The following is an 18,640-nucleotide window of genomic DNA, read 5'->3' on the forward strand; positions in this document are numbered from 1 at the left end:
ATCTAAATTTATTGACATATGTAAGATAGATACAAGATAACCTTAGAAGAGACAGAACTAGTAACTAGGAGGATAAATAAAGCCCTTCTAAAAAAGGCCCTTGAGGTCCTGCAGTGAGTCATGTAGGAAGCCAGGGGTTTTAAGAAGCAGTAGTAAGGAGAGAGAACATTCTAAGCATGGGGACAGCTTGTGCAAAGTCGCTGAGGTAAGAAATGGGTTATGTGTGAAGAAAAGCAAGTAGACCACTATAGCTAAACTACAGAATTCATAGAGGGGAGTAATATATAAGAAAACTGGAAAGGTAAGAGGCAAGGTTGAGAAGAGTTTAAATACCAAAGAGAAGTTTATATTTGAGCCTAGAGGTAATAGGGAGTCATTGGAGTTTATTGATTGAAGGGTCAGTGTGAGAGGGTGACATAATCAGTTACACACTAGGAAAACAACTTGATAGTTGGGTCAAAGAGGATGGATTAGAAGAGTGAGGAGAGATGAGTCAGAGAGACCATGTGGCTATTGATTTGGTCTAGGGAAGAGGTGATGATGTCTTGAATTAAGGTAATGGCTGTATGAGGGAAGAAGAGATGTATATGAGAGGTGCTTTGGAGCTAGAAACCATGGGATTTGGCAATAAATTGGATATGTGGGATAGGGAGGAATCTAGTATGACACCAAGATTCTGAATCTCAGTAACTGGAAGGATGTTGGTACCCTCAACAATAATAGGGAAGTTTGAAAGAGGGAGTATCTTTAGGGGCATAGTAGTTTTGTTTTGAAGATGCCTACAGGACATCTAGTTAGAAATGTCCAATAAATAGTTTGTGATGTTTCCTGATGGAACTTGGGAAACTGGCTGAGTCATCTATTTCCATATAAATCACCAGATATCTATTGTGGTCATCAGGTTTGACTAGTCTCTGGAAGTTATCTGTCAAGACCTGGATATGTATCCTGGATATGTCAATATCATTGATACAAAAATACACATATCATCCCTCTTAATTCTAGTGCCTTCCCTCTTGTAATTTTTTCCTATTTATCCTGTTTATAGCTTGTTTTGTATATATTTATTTGCATGTTGTCACCCCCATTAGATTGTAAGTTCCTTAAGGGCAAGGACTGGCTTTTTTTTTTTTACCTCTTTTTGTATTCCCAGTGCTTATCACAGGGCCTGCCATATAATAGAAAAATGTTTATTGATTGATTATTTGACTATTGAATATAGTGGACTCCTGTATTATTTGTCATGTAGATAAAGACCTAACTTGATACTCCTCCACAGGGAGTTATGAACCACCATACTTGTCTTTTCTTCCTCTGACCATTATTGGATAACCTCTTTAATGACACCTGTGAATTTACATCATCATTTCTTGGAGTGCAAGAAGCTGCTTCCTTCTTACAGCATTCAGTTCTAATTTCTATGGGAAGAGCTTCAAAATTTCTATTCTAGAAAATGGATACAGAAATGAATTTCAACCTCACAATTCCTATTATTCTACCAGAAATACAGAGGGAAATATGTGTGACACTGGTTTCAAGGTTCTATATCCAAACCTGGATAATGTGAGCTATAGCTTGGGAAAATGAAAAGGTGATCTTCAAAGACTAAAAAATGACATCATCTGTCAATCTCATGAATAATAGATTGGTTGAAAAATCTGCATTTTATAGCAACCTTCTAATTAAACAATAAAGCCTTCAAATCACAAACAATATTTTTATCCAAAATAAAAATCTAGATGTTGCTTTCAGTTGTTGTAAACAAACAAATAAAACAGGTACGGCAACATTATTAAAAAACTAGACCATTGGAATTAGGAAAATATTTGAATTAATGAATGAAAAACATGTATTAAGCACTCAAGTGCAATTATGCTAAGCACTGGGATACAAATATTTTTAAAAACAGAGACAGTCTCTGCCCTAGAGGAGCTTATATTCTGATAGGAGAAGTTAACACATACAGGGAAATGATGACTAAGGAAGGGAGTTTTGTTCTGGGGAGGTGTAAAAAGCACCAATAGCTGCAGTCATATGGTAAGTTAACCTGGCTGGATGACTACATGGTATGTGAAGCTAAAGTATGGTCGGGAGCCTAGAGCCATATATTGGTCTAAAAGAGTGGGTAAGTTTGCACAAACTCAGTTACTAATTGACTAGGATGATTGAAATCTGAAATATATATATATTTGTCACAGTCTCTTACAATAATCAATTCACTTTAAGCCTAGTGAAAATATAATGGTCACTCAGATCAACATTTCCTGAAAGGACAGTGATATAATTGGGACAGGACAAGTAGTTTTCAAAAATATTATTGGGTAAACATTTGCCCCTGTTGTTACAGAGAATTTATTATTAAATTAAAAGTTTTAATACTATCACACTTGCTCCAAGACCCCTGTTAAGAAAATTCCTAAAATCTAAGTAGAAGTTTGGCTGTCTGCCTTAATTTACATTTATATTATCTTTTGCTAACCCCCTGTTTCTTTGTGGTGGAGACAAAATTCAGGTAACAAGAAACATTTGGGTAAAAAGAATATATTAATGTCTGTTTGCTGATAGACAGGCACCAAGTGGGAAAGTTGGACAAAAAGCGGACTTGTCTTGTAATTTCCCTCAGTTCCTGAGGAAGTGGGTACACTTGATGGTGTCTGCCCTAGTATTTTGCCCAAGGATACATTTAGGGCCAATGGGTCTTCTTGATTTCTCCCTTCTCTGCTACAGCTCAGTACTACCTTCTCTTCTTTTTTTTTTTTTTTACCTTCTCTTCTTTCACTGGTTATACCTCTCTGGATTCTTTCCAGCTCAGCTCTTGATCTTCCTATTCCTCCTGTTATTCTGCCAAACCCTTGAAATCTCTTCCTGGTTCTGATATAAGTCCCAGTTTTATAAAAATTCTTCATGACTCCATCCTTTGCCCAATTGGAACAGCCTTGCCGTGTAAAGTCACTGCCATTCATCCAGTGGCTTTCAAAGACTTTTTACAATTTATATAAATTTTAATTGATTGATTCTCTATGTGTTCTTAACCAATAAATATATCAGGGCTAAATGGGATAGAGTGATTTTGACCCCATCTTTACAAATGAAAGATCTGTACTTGTTCTCCCTCCTGCCCAAGGATTATTTCAAAGGACAACAGTATTGTTGGTATGGGACAAGTAGGTTTCAAAAATATTTTGGTGGGGAGTGGAGCAAGCATTTGCCAAGTTCAAGACTATACCTGTTTTATAGGATATCTATATATTTGTATTTCTCTTATGTATTTTCTGATTCTACCTCCTACTACAGAGTATTTTATTGAAAGGATATTTAAACATGTTACAAAGAGAAGAATAATAAGAACAATAAAAGTAATAGTTCATATCTATAGTATTTTCAGGTTTTAAAGGTTTCCCACATAACAGTCCTTTGTGAATATTATTATCTGCATTTTACACATTAGGAAAGTAAGGGTGAGATAGATGAAATGACTTATCCAGGGTCATACAGCTAAATCTTTAGAGCTAGGATTTGAACCCCAATCCTCTGATTCCAAATCCAGTATTCTTTTTAAAATATCATTTCTCTTAGAGATATGTATAAAAGCATGTATTTAATATTTAAAATAGGATATAATTTTTTTTTAAATGAGGATGTCTGGTACAATCAATAGAATACTAGGATTAGAGTCTAAGAAGACTTGGTTCAAATTCCTGCTTCTGAAACTTACTAGCTGTGTGACCCTGGACAAGTCACTTATTGCTGTTTGCTGTTCATCTTTCATTCTTGAAGAGGACCAATGATATCAGAAGCTCGATGTCTTGCCTTGCAAGTGAATTCGATTTAAGTGAGGCAGAGCTGTGCAAAGTCACCAGCGTCACTCTCTCCTCCAGAGTCATCACAGTCAACTGGCAAAACATAGGTCAGGACAACTGGCAATGGCCCTGGATGCAGTAGGAGACCTTGGCCTTTTTGGACAAGTCACTGACCCTTGACTTGTAAGTGTTGATATAGTACGGTGTTGTACATATTAACTGGAACAAAACAAAAGAATTAAATTTATCCATTAATAAAGTATACAACTTTTGACATCTTTAAAAATGTTTAATATGCAATGTGTCTTTAATGCAATCACTTGCCTTATAGGATCTGACGTTGAGTTTATAAGATTTTGACACATTCATCTTTGATACATATTTATGTCCTTCATCATGAAATTATATATCACATTGGCTACTTAGCATTTCTTTGACTAACAGTCCATTTTTCCAAGTCTACTCAATTATACACATAGTTCATTGACCTTTTATACTATATGTCATTGCAGTCTTCTATTTTTATTTCAGAATTTCTGTTATTCCAGAATAATGCTGCTTCTTAGTCTATCAGTCTTTTTTTTTCTTTTAATCAGAGTTCATCATTTCACCAGGCCCACTAGAAATTAAAAAAAAAAAACAACAACCAGTTTTTGGGAGAATGTTTTATAATTTGAATTTTACAGGCTCACCTGAGCTTATCGTGACAATGGCTTGGCATAGCCTGAAATTAAAAAAAAAAGTCAGGCAATAAACATTTATTAAGTGCCTACTATGTGTCAGACACTATGCTAAGTGCTGGGAATACAAAGAAAGGCAAATGACAGTCCTTGCCCTTAAGGAGCTTCTCAATCTCAAGAAAGAAGCCACATGCAAACAACTATGTACAAACAAACTATGTATAGGATAAATAGAGAGTAATTAAGAAAGGAAAATCATTAGAATTGGGAGGGGTTGGAAAAGACTCTTTGTAGAAGGTGGGATTTTAGCTGAGTTAGGAAAGAAGCCTGGGAAGCCAGAAGGCAGCGGAAGATGTGGTGTCTTTTCTGATTAGCAAGAGGGCTTCAACAGTAAAAAGTTATACCCATTTTATTTAATTTTTTTGCCTATGTAAAGTATTTTATCTTCATGGCAACAGTTTAAACTGATCTTGTTCTTCTAACGTCTAGAAGCCTGTCTCACACCGCATGCTGTATAGGCATCAATAGCAACCCTTCTGGCTTCCTGGTCCCTCCGAAAGCATTAGCCTGTTTTCTAAGGATTAACTAGTTCAGTGTTTCTTAATCTAAGGTCTGCGAATTTTTGTTTTTAATATGTTAATGACTATTTTGATACAATAGGTTTCCTTCGTAATCCTACGTATTTTATGCATTTAAAAACATTAGTGGGGGGTGGTGCATGGGGCTTCACCAGATTGCCAAAGGAGCATATGACACACAGAAAAGGATTGGAAGTCTGAAATAGGCTGTTTTGCAACAGTTTGCCATATTGTGGCATTGTTGTTGTTATTGTTTTTATCTTTGACCACCTTGCCTTTAGGCATCAGACCCCATTTCTCTGTGAGCTTGAATGATGCTCAAAACACTTGCTGTCCCCAGACCGACAGCCACTGTATAATTGCTAAGAGTCATTCAAGAATGCTCTAAAAGAGCTATGACCTTTGTATGTTTCTTTGGAGTTCAAAAATACACATACAAAATTAAAAAATATAACAAAAGAGAATATAAGGCACTGATCCTTTCTTATATAGACATTTTTTTTCCTGAAAGGGGAAGAAAAAAGGCATTTTGTGTGAAACAGAAAAATCAGCTTGAGAAGAAAAATGACACTGTTGAGGGAACCTGAAAGAAAACAGGACCTAAGATAAAAGCACTTGAAAAGAGAGAACCTCATAATTCATAAAGTTATGAGAGGACCAAAGTGAAAGCAAAAGTAAATTCAAAAGTACTGCCTACATTTTAGAAATATCACTTTGGTAACTGAGTGGAGGATAGACTGGAGTAGGGAGAGACTTGAGGCAGGAAAACCAACTGGAAGGCATTCTTAGAATAATCTGACCTAAGTGATGATGCCCTGAACCATGACGGTATCTGTGTGTGACTGGAGAGCATGAGATATTCCATTCACACAGACACACACACACAAATATACACACATGCACATATACACACATACATGCATATACACACATAGACATACATATACACATATAGACACATATATACATATACAAACATATATGCATATATGTATATGTGTGTGTATTTATTGGAGAGATCCTCAAGGCACTGTACTGGTAAATGGTAAAGAAGTGGGAGTTACTTAGAGACAGTGGGAGAAAGGCAATCACAGGGGTTAAAAAACAACAAAGGCCAGCATAGTTAATGGAAAAATGCTTGACTGGGAATTGAGAGGGGATTGGATTTGAGTCTCACTCTTACTAGATCTGTGATTATGAATAAGTCATCTTTGAGCCTCAGTTCCCCCGTTTGTAATAAATAGCTAGTAACACTTGCTCTGTCTATCCCACAAGATTTTTATGAGGATAAAATAAGATCAAATATGTAAAAGTATTCTGAAACAGTAGAATGCTACATAGAATATTTTTCTAATGTCCTATTTCACATTTTTAAAAACTTTTTGCATGAGACAAATGTCATGAGTATAATAGAAACTTAAAGTAAGAGTAGAGCATAGAAATCAGTATACTTCTTGGCCCATATGTCTCCTTTGCTCTCCCCGCTGTTGTCCACTCGCTAAACCCAACCCATCCTCTTCAACTTCTAGGCCTATAATATAGTTGTTGAATGACATTTAAACAAATGAGGAATTAATTTTTAAAAATGTAAACTTTCCTTTTTATTATCTAGATATCTCTACACCCAAACTAAATTGAACTTAAGTATGGGAATTTCTGATAAAGTCATTTAAATTCTTTTTAATTCCTCTATTCAGCAACTCAAGAGCTAAAGGTCAACTTGTCCTTTGGTGACAAAGAAGCTGAGCATTCTGTCATGCTGCCAATTAGTATTAATGATTAATTAAAGAAAATCACAGTTCTTAAAAAACATTTTGATATTTTTAGGTCTTTTTGCATTACAACCCTCCCCCAGGACTCTCCTCTGTAAAACTAAACAAAACAAAAGCCAAAAAAGTCAAACCAAACCGATTAATACTATAATCATGTTTGTCCATAACTGCTTCATTTGGTATTTGTGGCCTTTCTATCCTTTGCTGAAGAGAAGAAGAGATGTTTTAGCATCTCTCTTCTAGAGTCAACCAAGTAATTAATTCCATTAATCTGAGTTCAGCTACTTTTTTTGTGGTTTTAATTTACCTTAATCATTATATATGTATTATTGCATTCTTTACTCAGTAAAATCTGGACCTGCTCATCCCCCTCTTTCTTTCAATATCGTTTCATAGAAGCTTTCTCAGGTCCTCTGAAAACCATGCCTTTGGTCATTTCTTATGGTGCAATAATATTTTATTACATTCATATAGTTTATTTAGCTATTTTCTAACTGATGAACATTTCCTTAGTTTCCAGTTCTTTTCTAGAAAAAACAAAAAAACAAAAAACAAAACAGAGATGCTATAAATATTTTTACATCTGGGTCATTTTCCTTTTTCTTTGAACTCTTTGGAGTATAGGCCTAATAGTGGTATTTCTGGGTCAAAGGATATACAGCTTATTGATTGGGGGGAGCAGAGTGGGCATAGTTCTAAATTGCTTTCTAGAATAGCTAGTCAACTCATAGCTCCACCAACAGTGCAATAGTGTGCCTATTTTTCTACAACTCCTTCAAAATTTGTCATTTTCTCATTTTGTCATCTTTAACAATTTGATAGGTATGTGGTATGTGTGGTAGAACCTCAGATGTTTTAATTTGAATTTCTCTTATTACTAGCAATCTGGGGCATTTTCCTCCATATGACTATTAATAGTTTGGATTAAATACATACATTATATATTAATACTAATTCATTGTTTATGGTATCTTTACGAATATTGTAGTTTCCTAATTGGCCTCTTTTAATCAGTATCTTTTTCACCGTAGCCTTGTCTGAGATCATGTTTGCTAATTGTATGTGTGTTTCTTTGCAGTTCATCTGGAACACAATAGATTAGATTTGGCTCCAGTGTTTTATTTTATGTTATTACTATTTTAAATTTAGCATCTTTTTTGATTAAATGAGAAACAAAAAAGAAAGTCCCTGAAAAGAAGCTTGACTATATTTGAGTTAGTTACAGACTCTTAGCTTAAATCAATCATTAGTATTTAGTAGTATTTAGGTAGTGTTTAGGTAATTTTTTTAAACTGTAAAGACTTTTCCCTAAATTTCTCTTTTTAAAAATTCTTTTTTATATACATATATAAGCTATGTATTTCGCCCCTACTCCATAACATCAGTAACAAACTGAAAAATAAAACCCACAAAATAAGCTTGCATAGTCTAGTAAAACAAATTCTCCCTTTGGCCATGCCTCTTTCTTTTTAAGTATATTTAAGTGTATTACCTCTCTGGAAGCTTAGTGGTATATTTCATCTTCAATCTTTTTAAATGGGATAGCAGACACATTTTATCTTCATGTTATCTAGGATCTCACTTCTGTCTTTTAATTCTACTAGTGTCTGCACTCAGAGTAGTAGCAATGTACAGACCTCCCCATATCATCTGTGCTCGATGATGTCTTCTTCAAGGGAAGCTCAAGTAAGAGGGTTGAAAGTATTTAGAGCCCTTGGACTATATGTCCTATACAAGTATATGTTAGAGCTTTTTCAGCTCACATCTATAATTTCAGGGCCAGAACATAATGGTTATCTGACCATCCAAGAATTTCTTCCTTAGAGCCGACACTACCATCTTGCTGGCCCTCCTCCCCAATTTCAAATAATTTTACATTTCCTCAATGATATTCTTTAGCAACTTTCAGAAATATTGTCATGTTTGTCATTCTAAGCAAGATTTTACTTTATTTAGCTAGAGAAAATAAAGAAAGAAATAACTAAGTAAAAGTAAGCAAGAAAATTATATGCTGAAATTATGATTTATTTTTAAATTTTATTGTCAAATCTTGCTTAGAGAACGGTCCATCCATTACCATTCCTCCAGTTATTTAAGTTGTTCTTTATTTCTTTAATTAATTGAATTGAATCTATATGAATATTTTTATATATGCCAGATATTTTATGCACTTTGTGGTTAGTTGGAATGGGACTTAACTTTCTATTACTGGCTTTTGGATTTTGTAACCATTATATAAGAATACTGTTGTATAGTTGTTGTCTCAGTATATTTGTTAATACTTTGGGAAATTTTAAGTGAACCATCATATCATCAACATAGAGGAATAGCTTTATTTCCTCTTTACCCACATTTACAGCTTTATTTTCTTTCTCTTATCTTACTTCTATTGCTAACATTTCTGGAATATTAGATAATAGTAGGGAGAATGGCTATCCTTTTTTTACTTCTGTATTCATCGGGAAAAGTTCTAGTGTTGCATATGACAGCATTGCATATGATTATTGCTCTTGGTTTTAGATATTTTTGATGATATTTTGAAAAGGTTCGTTTATGCCATATTTTGTAAGTTTTTAATGTAAATGAAGATTGTGCTTTTCAAAGGTTTTATTCCACAATCTATTAAAATAACCATGTGATTTTGGATGTTTTTGTTTTCAATGTGATAATGTTCTTATTTTCTTTAATTTTGAACCATCCTGGCATCACTGGTTATAAATCTATTTTGGTCATAATGAATGATTTCTTGAATGAATTGCTATAATTCACTTGATAGGATATTATTTTAAATTTTTGAATTACTGTCAATTAATGATATTGTTTCATAGTTCTCCTTCTGTGCTTTATCCTTCCTTGGTTTATGGTATTAGGACAATATTTGTCTCATAAAAGGAATCTAAGTAGGGTACTTTCTTTATAAAATTTTGGGAATAATTTGTGTAGTATTGGTACTAATTTTTTTTCAAGTTTGTTAGAATTCTCCTGTAGGTCCACCAGGATGAACGTATTTTTCTTTGGTGATTCATTTACAGCTAAATGTATTACTTTTTTCTGATAGTGGGTTATTTAAGATCTCTGTTATTAAGATCTTCTGTTAGTTTGGGTATTTTATATTTTTAAAGGAATTCCTGTTTCTTTTATGTTATTATTTTTCTTAGTAATGGGTTTTGATTTTTTTTTTGTTTCTTGTGATTTTGTTATGATTTCACCTTGTTCATTTGCTGATGGTTTATCAACATTTTTTTCAAAGAATCAGCTCTTACTTTTATTATTCTATATTATTTATTATTTATAGTTTTGATCATTATCATTTCATTTTACATAATTATTCATTGTTTCTTTGATTTGCTCTTTGACTTTCTGATTGTTAAATGTCCATTTTGGCCTCCGCCTTTTGTTTATGCTCCCTAAACCAGTGACCATTCTTATTGTTATGGTCTGTAAAGGATGTATTTACCATTTCTGTCTTTTTATATTTATTTTGCAATATGTCTGTGCCCTTAATACATAGTCAATTTCTGTAAATGATCTAAGTTGTTCTGTGATAGATTGTTTAGCAATCCCATTTAGAAGATACTGTACTTTTTTAGCTCCAGTTCCTCTGGCAATTTGTTCAGTTCTATATTTTCCTTTTTATTTATTGATCTGTTAGACTTATCCAAAACTGAGACCCATTGAGATCTGATACTTTTGTGTTACTGTCTATGTCCTCTTATAGTTCAGTTAATGTTTCCTTTATGAATTTAGATGCTAAGGCATCTGAAGCATGTAAGTTTAATAATGATATTGGTTTGTTGTCTATGGTTCATTTCAGCCTAATAAACTACTAAATAAATAGCTCCTTATTTAATGCTTTTTCTGTTTTAAATGTCTATTTTTGCTTTATCTGATGAAATAATTGCAGCTCTTGATTTTTTGGATTCATTTGATGAATAGTATTTTTTTTTCTAGCCCCTCAGTTTTATCATCTATGTTTTTGTTTTTAAAATGTGTTTCTGGTAAGCAACAGATTGTGGGATTTTGCTTTTTTATCCAATCTGTCACTCATTTAAATTTTATTGGATTGTTTAATCTATTCACACTTAAAGTTATGAGAATTAAGTTTATAGTTTCTTCTATTTTTCCCTCTTAATTTTTTTCTACATTAGGATTTTCCTTCTTCTTCCTCTGTAATCATAGTGTTGTGTCTCTTCTGTTATTTTAGCTCGATCTATTTTAAGGCAATCCAATTGTCTGGCTCTCTTCCCTTCACCTTCAGGCTTCTCCTCCTGTTTGTTCACCCTTTCCTTAGTTTTGTTTATTAGTTCCTTTTTCTTGCTTACTTTTATTTAGCTATTTAATTCTTTCTTCATTTTCTCTAGCAAAATAAAGCAAAATTTTGCTTCCTTTAATTCCCTTCAACTTGTTTTGTTCATTAGTTTTTAAAATTTCATTTCTGTTCTTTTTTCTAAAAAAAGGAATTCCCCCCCCCCCCATTCTCTTCATTATTTACCTTCTCTTTTTGTCCGTTCTTGATTCATGGTCTTTATACTTATTTAAGTCCTCCTTAAGTCTCTGTATTCCTCATGGAATTAAAACTTCCAAAGTGCCTATTTTAGGTTCCATCTTTTTACAGTTTCTATAATATAGCTTGTCCCTCCAACTCTCCCCACCTCTCCTTTCTATTGTGCCTCACTTGTTGAAATACAATTAGGTCTCAACTTGTGTGAATAATGAAATAGTTACATTATTTAAACTTTCATTTCATATTTCCATTAGACTGGAACCAATGACCATATGTTCCATACAATTATAACTTCAAACAATGTGTATTTGAATAATGTGACCACTTCACAGCATTTATTATGTGTACTAATCAGCACCTTGCTTCTTTATGGCAGGAATTTTCCTATGTCACTGACTGTGCCATTCATTATTGATATTTACCCTCCTTATGCTATTTTTTCCCATTTGCCTTGAAATCTTCTCCCTGTGTCCATGACCTCACACTCTTCTCAGTGTCAACTCCCCTTAGAAGCTCTGATTGTTCTTCACCTGAGGCAGAATAAGTATTATCTCTAAGAAACAAATTCCTACAACTAATACTCATTTACAGGCTATTTCTTCTCCCACAAGAGCATTCATTAGCAGTTACCCCTGAAACAAGATTTTCTCCTTTTACCTCCTTTTTCAATCCTTCCCTTTGCCTCTTCATCCATTTTCCTGTAACACTCTTTTCCTTGAGAGACTAAAGGTGTTATTTTTCCTTCACTGTCATCCTTTGACTTGATTTGGGTATATCCCATATTCTCCTCTTTCTTCTTTCTCCTCACTCTGTTTTATGTGCCCTCCCATTCTGTAATTTAGTCCTGTAAAATATTGACTCACCTGTAGACAAGTTATTTTGAGGCTTAATCCAATAGGTTTCACTTCTTTTTCTCTACCAACATGTCTACTCACCTTCTACTTTCACCCTTGTTTCCTTGTGTACAAAGAACTCTTTAAAAGTGTATCTTTTGTTACTTTGTTGGTGTTGCCATTGGTTACAGTATTTCTTTTTTGCTCTTGTATTTTTCTTATCTGGATTGTTTGAGAAACAAATAATCTCTTTGAATCTGATTTTTTCTCTCTAAGAATGTTTCAAATGTCTCTTACTAAATGAATATCCATCTTTTTTCATCAATGGTTAGGTTCACATTGGGCTCCTTTGCTATTTGGAACACATTATTCCATTTCATCTTGTGGTTTCTGGTGAATACAGAATAGGTTAGTCTTAATTCAAATTTATTTTTTCTTTATATTTTAAAGTCTTTCATTTTTTCACATAAGAAATTTATTGTTTGTCAGTGAAATTCTTAAATTTAATCATTATGTGCCTTGGAGTTTACAGCATAGGTCAGTTTCTTGAGGTGATCTGTGAATTCTTTCAGTTGCCATTTTATTTTCTGTGTTCAGAAGTTTTGGGCAATTTTCTTGTATAATTTCCTACATTATGATATTCAGGTTTTGTTTTTGTTTTCCTTTGCATGTCATATTCTCCTGAGAGATCTATAATAAATTATCTCTACACATTCTTTCTTTGAGATCAGTGTTTCACTTGTTATGCTTTCTTCATTAATCTTTGTTAAAATTATGCTTTCTTTCAGTGTTAATGATTTTTGTTTCTTTTCTTCCAATTGTCCTTCATTTCCATATATTTTCATTCCCAATATACTGTTCTCTCTTTTGTTTCATTGGTGGGCTTGCCACCATGGATTCAACCTTTTCTATTCTGCCAATAATTTCTACTGTGCAGGACATAAATTTGGCTTCACAATTCTTATTTTTCTCTTAAACCATTAGGAAACATCTGAGTATAGGCCTGTACACTCTCAGGAATCAATAAGATCCTTTGCCTCATCAGAGGTTGATTCATTTTTCCTTTTTTGATAATATTTATTCATATATGTCTGGAGTCTCTGAGGATTCCATATTTATTTTTTCTCAATATTTCCCCTGGTGGATTACCTACTTACAATCAAGGTATTTAATTGAGTTTTTTTTTCCTCCTGAGATCTTTGGTAATTTCATTCTTTTTTTCCCTTGTATTCCCCTATTGTTCACTTTCTGATTTTTTCCCTTTTGATGGAGTTTTCCCTGGAGGCTGGATCTCAAAGCTATTTCAGTTGCCTCCCACTGGGCAATTGATGGTTCACCAGCCTTGGACTCTGCCTCAGGTGGCATTTGGGGGGGACAGACCTGGTCTCAACTAGATGCTGGGCTCTTTCCAGTTCCCTCTCTTTCTAAGTTCTCTGGATGATCTCTGTTGACACATTGAGTGGTTTAACTGCTGTCCCAGCCTGAGTAAGCACCTACCATTTGGATTTCCTTGGTACTGTGGGTATAAAATTGATTTTTACAGTAGGCCTGTGGGTCAGCTTGTGTAGCCCTGTGGAATATAGTGGGCCCTGGGGAAGGGGCATTAAGGATTATTAGCCTTCTCTATTGTTAGTTTATTAGGTTTTTACCTTGTTTTGTTCTTGATGTCCCAGGCTATGGAGACATCTGAAATTGCTTTATCTTTTGCACATAACTTCTATTTTGGAGAGATTTAAGAGGTCATGAGAATGGGAAAAGCATCTAATCCTATTGGTCATATGACCCAGAAGCCTCTAGTGCCATATTGGAAATATGGTAGATCCTACTTCCAACCACCAGGTGTATTTCCATTGACCTCTGGGTCATTCACAATTTTGGGTCATTCACAATTTTGATTCCTTGAAAACTACAGTGTTATATGATTAATAACCATGTTGCTTCACAAAGGAACTTTATTTTTTAATGGGTTTTTGTACCAGGACTCAGAATGAGATCAATAAAAGCACTATGCCATTTTCCAGTGACTATTCTCTTTTCCCTTTTCAATTATGGGCCCAACTGCCCATCTACAGTGTCTGCCCCAGATTTATGTACTGATTGTCTAAATTCCATGAAATGATCTTCTAACTGCACATTGGCATAAAGAATGCTGCATTTGAAGCCAGAAGACCTGAATTAGGATCCTCCTTCTTCCATTTACTATCTGAGTGACCTTGGGCAAGTTGTTAGATCTACTTGGGCCATAGTTTCCCTATCTATAAAATTAGAGTATTGGAAAATATAACCTATAATATCCCTTCTAGTTTTAAACCTATGATCCTGTGGTAGTCTAGACAATGACATTCAACTATTCAATTTTTCCTATGTGAATTCCTGGCCCAATTTGTCTAGAGTAGTCACGGATCTCATAGACCCTCTGAAATTCTAGAGATTAATGCAAAGTAGTGCTACCTGTGATATTACACATGGAAAGGAGCATCTGGAAGACCTTGCCATCTATATGGAAACCTTCTTTCGTTTGGACTATGTAGGAAACATCTGTAATAGTGATGAACTCCATATGTTTCAGTAGGGGAAAAAAGTGCTAGATTTGGAGTTATAAGATATGGGTTCTTATCATAACTCTGTCACTTACTAACCACATGCCAGTTAAGCAAATCACTTAACCACTCTGTACCTCAATTTTCTACTCTTTAAAATGAGGGAATTTGACTAGATCACTTCAAATTCCCTTCCCATTCTGAATCTATGATCATTTGGCAAACTCCCTGTGTTATGTTTTACTTTGTGTAAATCATCTAAGATTTGTCAAACTTTTATTTGTGATTGATTATATGAAATAATCTTTTATGATATTAAGATATATGTAAGAAACTCTTTGTTAAAGAAGAGCCATTAAGTCTGAGTTTTGCTCTACTGAGTTAAATGTTTGAGTGTGTGTGTGTGTGTGTGTGTGTATAAACCACAAAGAGCAAGTACAATATGATCATTTATCTTCTTCACTCTCCAATTACTTGTTTGATAGGATTTGATATAGAAGATATAGTCTGTCACAGAAAATCATTTGTGAAACACTGCCTGTGCCCTTCTCATATTTATATCAAAGATATCCTCAATACACATATTGAGGACGTTCTCATTAAAAGTTATTCTCATAAAAAATCAGTAAAGATAAAGAAATATGTTTATGGGTCAACATTTATTGATGTCCTCTCAACTGTCTCATGTGGATTGTAATAGCATCAAAATGGCAATTGTGATTTTTACTCCATTCTTTTGGAATTTTCCCCTTCCTGATATATACCATAAAATAATCCCTTAATACTCTAAATATCATGTTGCCACCAGCACAGTTTCTTGCTGTTCATGGGTCTGGTTCTGGTCTAGCTCCTCTTCTTTACCTCATCTTCAAAATAGCCATTTCTGCTTCCTCATAAGACACATTGAGAACAGAGGGGTCAAAGGTACTTTGTTAGTAATGAAAATAGATGTTATCAAAACATTCCCAAATCTGTCCATTTTCTATCATCAGATTAATCTATGAACGATTAGTTGGGTTTCTATGCCAAGATTTTGTGGATTTATTTTTCTTTTTCTTCAGCTGATTTTTTTCCTGTTTATGATGTGACACTGCTTGTAATTGTCTACTATTCTTCCTGGTCATGTTTTTACAAATGAGTTTATATTCTAACCCAATGTTGCCCTTGGCTGCTGTCTGTCTCCATTTGGCAAGCAGATCAGATGTTTGTTGGCTAAGTCAGTTTCTCTACATTTTGAAGTATTGGACACACTTAAGCTTTTGCAGAATATAGTGATAGTCAAGGCCAATTTTTTTTCCTTTTTTTCTTCTCTTTTTTAAAAAGCATTATTAGCATATTTAGTAGACCAAGTTGAGATTAATGCAGTTGTATACGGTGTCTTTTTATCATTATCTTTCCTCCTACATTGATGTTGATTTTTACCCTTACTCTAAACACTTAACGGTCTGACTACACATAGCTAATTCTGAAATAATTCCCATATTCATTGTTTCTTGTCTGTTAAGATATAACTAATTTTGGTGTGTGTGTGTGTGTGTATGTGTGTATATGTGATGTTCTTAGGTACTTGTCTGACTCTCTTCTTGAAGAAAGTATTCCTGATATATAGGAATGAGATTTCTGAGTAGTCTACAATTTTTCAGACTATATGATTTCTCAGACATGGGCCAGCACCCATTTTGACACTATCCTCTGTGACCATTTTCATAATGAATCACTTAATATCATTAGAATAGTTGACTTTGTTTATATGATCCCATCATGTTCTTCAGAGAATTTTTTCTACCTCTACATTCTTTGCAGTAGATATTGATTCATAATTGGAAATTATTTTCATGGTATTACTTTTATTTGTATTCATCATAAGTGCTACAAGGTTCTATGACCTGTTGTCAGAGAATTGTAGAATTATGGAGTTAGAAGGTACTTCAAGGTCTATCTAGTTCTATCTACACCTGAAGAATTCCCTTTACATCACATCCAACAAATTGTTTTTCCAACTCTTATTTGAAAACCTCCAAAGAGGGTGGGGGGAGCCTACTACCTCCAAAGGCAGACCATTCTACTTTGGGACATCTCCAATTATTAAGAACATTTTCCTTATATCAAGATTAAATTTGCTTCTTAGTCACTTTTACCCATCATTCCTAGTTCTTCTCTCCGGGACTAAGCAAGAATAGAACTAATCTGTCATCCATGTGCCAGTCCTTCAAATAATTAAAGACATCTTTAATAAGCCTTAGTTTAATAAGCCATCCCCCTGCTCCAAACACATGCATACACATCTCTTCTTTATTAAACTAAACATTTCCAGGTTTTTCAAATAATTTTCATATGGCACAAATCTGAGGCCCTTAACCAACCTGGTCACTTTCCTTTGGACAATCTCCAATTTACCACTTTCTTTGAAATGAAGTTCATGGAAGTAAACATGGTGCTACAGATTTGGTCTGTCAAGAAGTGAGTACAGCAGGCTTAGTGCTCCTTACTCTTGGACATTATGCTTCTCTCCGTGAAATCTAAGCATATTATTTTTTTTTCTTTGTCACATCATACTGTTTTCTTGTATTGAACTTGCAGCCCACCAAAACCTCCAGATCATCCAAGTCACTAATAAAAGAAAAATTAAATGGCACATGGTCAAGTACAGATTCATGGAGTTCTCTACTACAGATTTTGTTCCGATATGACATCAAACTACTGATAACTAATCCTTGGTTAGATTATTCAACCAATTTCAAATCTGCCTTGTTATACAATGATTTATCTCAAACTTCTTTTCCACAAGAATTTCATGAATAACTGTGTAATATCTTTGTTGTGAAGTGGTGGTTTTTACTTTAAGTATATGATTGACAGTCCCTGTTAGCTGCCTCTTTTCTCTTTTCAGGGGCATAAACCTTACTCCAATAACCCTTTGCATGAGAGTTAAAATTGTTTGTTTTGCAGTTGTTTGAGAAAAGGGGGGCTTTTTTCTGAAAGGGGAAAAGGTAAGAGAAATCTAGCTATGTCGTTGGTCAGAACATGAGCTTTTGCCAGAGATGAAGAGTCAAAATGTTTTGAAGTCTGAAAAAGAAAATGTAGCACTACACAGTTGTATGCTATAATTCTTCTGATCTTTATTTTTATTTATTTTCTTCTGAGAAATTCAATAAGACAGGGTGAATGGTTTTATGCTGACACTCCTCTTATTGTAGTACAATGCTATTAACAACACTGTCCTGGTATAGGTCTGTTAACTTGACTTTGATTCTTGCCGAATTTTAAAACATATTATTTTTTAATTTAATATTTTATTTTCCCCCAATTTCATGTAAAAATAAATTTTAACATTCATTTAAATTTTTTTTGAGTTTCAAATGTTCTCTCTCCCTTCCTCCTTTCTCCCCCTCACTGAAAAGGCAAGCAATCTAATATGGGTTATACACGTTCAGTCATGCAAAACATATTTCCATGTTAGTCATGCTAAAACATATTATTAAAGAGATGGTTAGTGAACATTTAGGAAAGGAACAAGTTATCACAAAGAGTCAGCAAGATTCTTCTAGAGCAGTTCATTTCCTGTTTTGACAGGTCAACAGACTGGTATATTAGGAGAGTGATGCAGGTATCATTTGCCAAGGTTTTTAACGAAGCATTTGAAAAGTCTTTCATGATATTTTTGTGAACAAGAAGAAGAAATGTAAGCTAGATCTTAATATAGTTAGGTGCATTTGGAAATGGTGGAATGGTGAGATACAAAGAATAGTCATTAATGGTTCAGCTGGGAAGGAGACCTCCGGTGGACTCCCTCAAGGATCTACAGTTTTTCATTCTCATCAGCGACTTGAATAAATTCCTAAATGACACAATTATCAGATATTTAGATAAAGCAAAGTTGATAAGTTGAATAACAGAGTCAATATCCAACAAGGTCTCAATGGTCTAGAGCAT

Source organism: Trichosurus vulpecula, chromosome 3 (assembly GCF_011100635.1).
Source record: "Trichosurus vulpecula isolate mTriVul1 chromosome 3, mTriVul1.pri, whole genome shotgun sequence".
Classification (NCBI taxonomy): domain Eukaryota; kingdom Metazoa; phylum Chordata; class Mammalia; order Diprotodontia; family Phalangeridae; genus Trichosurus; species Trichosurus vulpecula.